This window comes from Tasmannia lanceolata, unplaced genomic scaffold, assembly GCF_043159265.1.
Source record: "Tasmannia lanceolata isolate RefF3 unplaced genomic scaffold, GAP_Taslan_0.1 ptg000002l, whole genome shotgun sequence".
In the NCBI taxonomy this organism is placed as follows: Eukaryota; Viridiplantae; Streptophyta; class Magnoliopsida; order Canellales; family Winteraceae; genus Tasmannia; species Tasmannia lanceolata.
Window position 1 is genome coordinate 20,001,537 of NW_027518679.1, and position 6,934 is coordinate 20,008,470.

Below are 6,934 nucleotides of genomic sequence, written 5' to 3' on the forward strand. Positions count from 1 at the left end.
TCCATGAGTTCGGCGCAACTTGGGCCGGAGCCAGCCCATAATGTCGAAGGACCGCGATGAAGAATGGGTGCAGAGGGAACCTGAGTCCAGCCCTTAACGACTCGTCATATATACATATATCAGAGCTCTCGTTGCAAGCCCTATCTCCCTCTATCGCTGGCCTCAGCCCGAACCTTGAGGGAACACAGTACCTATCCCTAATGTCCCTCATCATGAACTCATCAAGGATATTTTTCTCGCAAAGAGCCCGTATGTTGTATTGTGGGTTGGCGTCCATCCGGGCCCTAGCTACGACCTCAACGGCCCGGCCAGGGAGGAATGTTGTGGACGCCTCGGCGGCGTCACTACCAACACTCGCCTCTGTTCGGTGATAACTATCCGTTGGGAGAGGAATGGCATTCAAGTCCAAGATTACCTCCTCCTCCTCCTCACTATCTACGATCTCTACTCTAACATCGGGACTCGCCATTATTTGCTCCGGAGTTCTGGTCGGATTATTTTGAGTCCTCTCCGATGAACTAGACACTGAGCTATTGGAAGACTCCCCTGAACCGGACCCCGAACCGGACTTAGAGCTAGAGCTACTACAGGACATGAACGCAGAAAAAGAAACTAATAAAAGGCCCGCTCAAGAAGATTACCGGTCAGAACTGAAATCTCCCGATTTAGAACTGAAAGCTCCCAAATCCGCAGCCCTTCACAACCACGAACTACGCGAGCCGAACTGGCTTAAGCCGAACTGGCAGAGCAAAAAGCTGAAGGAAAGTAAAGGTAAGAAATGAAGGGTGAAAACCCTCCTTTTATAAACTTTGGCGATGGGGGTCTGCATTTAATGAAGGGCACGCGCGTCGAGGGCGCCTGCGTGGTGCCACGTGTCTTTCATTAATGAGGGGCACGAACTTCGAGGCAAGGTCACGAGACGTACGCGCGTATCTCCAAGAGACTAAGGGCTTCCATGAAATGCCCGCATGAAGGATAGCTCTCAAAAGCGATTGAGTCAATCACAAAAATGAGTCCGGCCCAAGCCGGATAGGATATGGTGCGTTCGTTACGCGACAAAAATGAGTCCGGCCCAAGCCGAACATGATATAACACGTCCGCTACACGACAAAAATGAGTCCGGCCCAAGCCGGACAGGATATAACGCGTCCACTACGCGACAAAAATGAGTCCGGCCCAAGCCGGAGTGACAAATTTCCGGACTGATTCCCAGGCCGGAGTGACAAAATTCCGCACTGATTCCCAGGCCGGACTGACAAATTTCCGGACTGATTCACAGGCCGGACTGACAAATTTCAGGACTGATTTCCAGGCCGGACAAACGGCTTCGCCGAACAGACTCCTCCCGATCAGGAATGTGACTCACCACACTTCCCCAAATCATTACAATGACTTGGAGAACTAGGGGGCAACTGATGGGGTATAAAAACAGCCACCTGTAACAGGTTGACACCTGTCCAGGGGTATTATTGTAATTACCTCAGAGTAGGTGAACTCAAACCTATGGCAGGTCGACACCTGTCCTGGAGTAGGTGAACTCAAACCTATAGCAGGCCGCCACCTGTCCACAGGTGGGTAATCCAACGTCACAAATTTTCCCCTATAAAAGGGGATTCAATGTTCAAACCAATGGGTAATGTAATACCCTCTTCTCTCCCACTCTTAAAATTCGGCTCTGCACTCTTGCACATACTGACTTGAGTGTCGAAGGGCCTGTCCGGAGTAACACCCCGGGTTGGTCTTCTGACCTCGTTTGCTCCTTACGCAGGACTCAGCTCCTTAGCTCCTTCACATCAGCTCCTCGGGTCCTCCAGCTCGGCTCTAACGTCACTGCAGTACCTGTTGTAGACACCCCATTTTGACCGGACCCGAGTTCGCGTTGCTTGTGCGAAGCCTCGTCAAATCAGTGAGCTGGGGTCCCAAATTGAACCCTGGGGTAGCTTAAGGTCTCCCTTAGGTCTCCGTAAAATTTCGTCGAGATCCGAGCGCGTTTGCACAGTGAACGAGCCGAGAAAATATGCGCCATGCAGACCAGAAGGGGGGTGAAACATCTAAAAAGGGGGTTGTCCGCGAAAAAAGGAGGTAAATATATCATTTGTATGCAGAAGGGGGGTGAATTAGCTCGTCTGGGAGGGAACCGATTCGTGCGCTTATCAAATTTTGTGCGCCTAACAAATTTTGTGCGCTTATCAATTATAGGTGTGCGGATATCAGCTTTTATTTTTACATATATAAGAAAAAAATCAGAGAAAAAGGGAGGGGAGTATTCATTTTCGTCGAAATTTTGAAAGGGGTAGAGAGAAATCTGAGAAAAGGGAAATCCTAAATCTCAAGCTCGGATTCCTCCTCTCCGATTGGAATCTCACTGGATTCCGGCCATGTCCTAGCCGGAATTTCCGCTTTGATTACCCTATTTTCTTTCCTTCTAAGCCTCTCCGATCATCTTCTCTGATCATCTCTCTTCTCCGACCGTTTCTCCAGCTCAGACTCCGGCCGAAACTCCGGCCAGTATCTATCTTTATAAGTTCTGGAATTAGATTTTAAGAAGGATTTTTTGATTTTTCTCTTCAAAAATCTGGAAAAGAGAGAAAGAGAGATAGAAAATCCCCGAATCCCATTTCTTTTCTTTCCGGTCACCTTCTCAGATCAGATCTGCCGGCTTCCGTCCAGCCTCCGGCAATTATGCTTGGATGCTAGTGCTCAGGCCTCTGCAAATCTGAGATTCAAACCATTTTTGAAAGATCTGTAGCTGCTCTTTGAAGATCTGAGCTTAATACATCATTTGCAAGCAGATCTTGGCATAATACCTTTGCAGAAGAAGGAAAAAGGCTTGGATCTTTAGAGGTAAGTTAAATTTAAGATATGATTCGTTTTCCTTCTTAATTTATGGATTTGTGTTGATTATTTAGGATGTAGTTCCTTTGTAAATCTAATTTGAACATGATTTCTTTAGCTTCGGTTGTGTTTTGAATCTCAATATTTCATGATTACTTTGATCTCTAAGGAAAGTTGATTAGAAACTTTAATAATTTATTTCAGTTTTAATTTGTGCTTAAGGTGTAGACTATAATCTCTGTTCATAATCTGAGTGTTCGATTAGCTTGTTTTAATTCATTTCCTATTTAGATCATGATGGATTTAGGTTTAAGAGCTAATATCATACCTTGATCTGAACATGCTTAAAGATCTCGAAGGATTTCTGTTTGAGAGCCTTTTTGATGATGTCTAATTATATTCAGTAAAGCTTTTCTATAGATTTTCTCATAGTTCTTAAGGATAAAAAAAGGAAGAAGAAGGGTTTTAATGAAGGATGTGTTTTGCCTTGAGAAATGCATGATGTTGTCTTGCTTTCATTGAATTTTGTAAAGGCACTGATGTTTATATTCTTTTGATTTTCCCATCTTTGTTGGCTTTGTTTAATCACTCAGGTTCTAAGTCTGTTGGCATATGGTTTATATGGTATCAATTTTTTATTTTTTTATTTACAGGTAGAATGGTGTTAGCCTCACAGGTCAAATTAGAATAGTAAAGTCATCTAATTAATTCCATTATTTCATCTTATTATTAGCCCCTGCATATATTCATTTTCAGTTTTACTGTTTGTTACCTTCAAGTCCATCTCAAAGATTTAGATCTGTATCCTCTTTTCTCTTTTAGAACTGATTAGTATTCTCATTAGAAAGAGATTTTAGTAGTCATCATGGTTTAATTTAACCTTGTGTCTCATTTGTGCTTTCTTTTTGGAAGATATTTGTTTAAATGATAAGTAGAATGGTATTGTAGAGTGGATGAAAGAATTATTTGTTCGGAAATTATTTTTCCCTGAAAAATTGTTTTACTAGGAGTTTAGCTAGTAAGATCGTTTTAAGATGGCAGATCCTGCATCTTTATGCCTAATGATTAGATGAGTTGGACCTTCCCTGATTAAACTCAGGTATAGGGGGAGGATTGTTAGTTAATGTTTTATATGGGCAAGGAGATAGTGTTGCTGTTTCATATCATAGTGTATCATATGGTATAACATGGACTGTAAGGGCAGTGATATGTTTGAAAATGAGTGTTGAATATGTTTGTAGCTAAATGTATGGATGACTATGATGAGTATTGCCACTATGTAGCGGGGCTTGTTGGATTAGGACTGTCCAAGCTCTTTCATGCGTCTGCATTGGAGGAACTGGCTCCAAACTCTCTGTCCAATTCAATGGGTTTATTTTTATAGAAAACCAATATTATTCGAGACTATCTAGAAGATATAAATGAGATGCCTAAGTCGCACATGTTATGGCCTCGTCAAATCTGGAGCAGATACGCCAATAAACTAGAGGAGTTGAAATACGAGGAGAATTCAGTCAAAGCAGTGCAGTGCTTGAATGAAATGGTCACCAATGAATTGATGCATGTGGAAGATTCCCTGAAGTACATGTCTGCTTTGCGAGATCCTTCTGTCTTCAGATTTTGTGCTATTCCTCTGATTATGGCGATTGGAACACTAGCTCTATGCTATAGCAATGTTAAAGTCTTTAGAGGAATAGTGAAAATGAGACCCAGTCTTACTGCCAAAATTATTGACCAAACAAGAACAATGTCGGATGTCTATGGACCTTTCTTTGATTTTTCTTGCATGCTGAAGTCCAAGATCGACAAGAATGATCCCAATGCCTTAAAAACAGTGAACCAGATTGAAACAATACAAAAAGCGTGCAGAGACTCTGGATCGCTACATAGGAGGAGATCATATTTAGCCGAGAGCAGACCGACATACAACTCACTGCTGATTATTGTGCTCTTCATTCTGCTATCAATCTTATTTGCGTATTTCTCCATTAAGTGATCGGTCCACTCAGTTCTTGCTTAAATACCTTTGCACATTTATGGCCTATAAACCAGCATCCTATGATAAAGGCAGCTGTATTCACAATCTATTTGGGTAGAGTGAGCTTCTATGGTGATTCACATTGGAGACTAATTTCTAAAGGCCTGTTTTGTTTTCTCTGGCTATCATGTCGGCGTAAATTTGCAGTTCCTCAGATTGCACCTCTCCGGTTCAACTATAGGGAATCGTGATGGACGATAGTCTTGCTGCATGTGCAATCTAAGCCTCCTTGTTGCGTGTCTTTATTTGATTGATTTGTCATTCGCGTGCAGGAGGCAATGATGGCGATAGTCGGAGCCTCCCCTTTAGAGAGACAAGTTGTGTCTCTATAGAAAAGGCCCAGCCTCAGAGGACTTGCTTAGTCCAAGTAGTGTTCCGCTCTCTATTTAGTAGATTTCTCTAGTCTTTTAGAAACCATTAGGTGGTAGTTTCTCTTCTTCATTTAGGAGACCATGTAGTCTTATTAGCGAGTTCCATTCTAGGAGATACGCTTTGTCTCGTTAGGCAGCTCTCCTCTGCGAGCAAGCCTCGTTGCTTAGAGCCCGCCTTTTCTCATTGGAGGCATACAGTGCCTCATTTATAGAACCTCCCCTGTTTATCTCTCTTTTGAGCTAAAAGACAGATATGTCTTATTTGTCCCCCTTTATAGAGTCTTAGAGAGTCTTCGACCCATTTATCCTTTAAGTTGTAGTATTAGAGAGCCTTTGGCTCATTTGTCTTCTTTAGTATATTTTTATTAAAGAGTCTTTGACTCATTCCTCCTTACATTAGTAGTATTATTAGAGAGTCTTTGACTCATTTCCCCCCTTTTCTTTAGTGGTTTTTAGGAGCTTCTCCTTAGTGTGGTCGTCGATTTTATTTGTTAAAGACTTGCCCAGTCTCATTGGAGTTTTGCCTTCTGGGGTCTTAGATCCTTTTGTCATCTTTGTTAGTTAGCTTACCTGGTTTAGGGGTTTCCCCTGTTGGCCCTAGGGTTTGGCCCTAGGGTGTTGCTTTGTGTTTTCCCTTAAGTCTTTGACCAAAAGGGGAAAGCATTTAAAAATCCAACAACACTTAAACATTTTAAAAGACCCAAAAATATCAGAAATTCAAAATCCAAAAATATTGAAAAAGTTTTAAAATCCAAAAAAACATTGAATATTTTAAAACTCAAAAACATTTGAAAACTTTAAAAAATATCAAAAATATTTGAAAAAAACTTAAAGAAGCCTAAAGTGTTGAGTGTTTTAGAATTAGCAATTACGAGAGTTCATTTCGAACTACGTTGGCTTGATCCTCTTCCGAGGTACGTAGCGCAGCTTGGGATTTATATCCCAAGTCCAGCCAAACTTTTGTAAATAGCAATTTTTTTAAACCTTTTTGAATAAGCAACCTTTAAAACCCTGTTTTCAAAAGATCTTCCTCTAGAGTTAGGAGTTTCTCCTAGAAAGAGAGTTTTTAGAGTTAGGTTTTTCTTTTGATAGGTTGTTTGATTGATTGATTGTTGTGTGCTTGTTTTAGAGTTAGGGGCCTGTCCTAGAGTTATAGGAACGCCTCCGTCCGGTCAGTCGGCGATCCACATCGTCGACTGATGACTAGAATAGGATACGTTAGTCCACCCTTTGTTTTTCTTAGGAAACGCAGCCTAGTTACACATAGGTTGTAGGAACCACCTGCATTAGCTTAGGGCTAATCTGCATTTAGTTAGGGCATATAGGGTATCCTAAAATCCACCATTCACTGGAATTTAAATAATCGTACAAGAAACTTTAATAACTAGTCCGGTCTTTTAGATCGAGTCTAGGATAGAGGTCTAGGTGTCTTAGGCATCCTAGCTTAGAATAGGCGCGAAGAACGGCGTTGCCTTGATTCTCGTGGAGGCGGGGATACGTAGGCTTCTTTGGATGAATATCAGATCATCCGAGGACTCGGGCTAATCATTTAGAGTCTTAGGATTTGTTGTGTAGTTATTGTATTTTTTTGATGTGCTTTCTTACTTTCTTGTACAGATCATATACCTTTAGCTATAGCTTGCATGTGTTTGCACATCAGAACTTAGACACCCATCAGGCATGTCACTCA

General features: G+C 41.8%; 1 pseudogene; it reads left to right on the top strand.

Moving 5' to 3' along the window:
- Positions 1-593: 593 nt before the first annotated feature.
- Positions 594-4,833, top strand: LOC143889173 (squalene synthase 3 pseudogene; annotated as a pseudogene).
- The last annotated feature ends 2,101 nt before the right edge of the window (positions 4,834-6,934 follow it).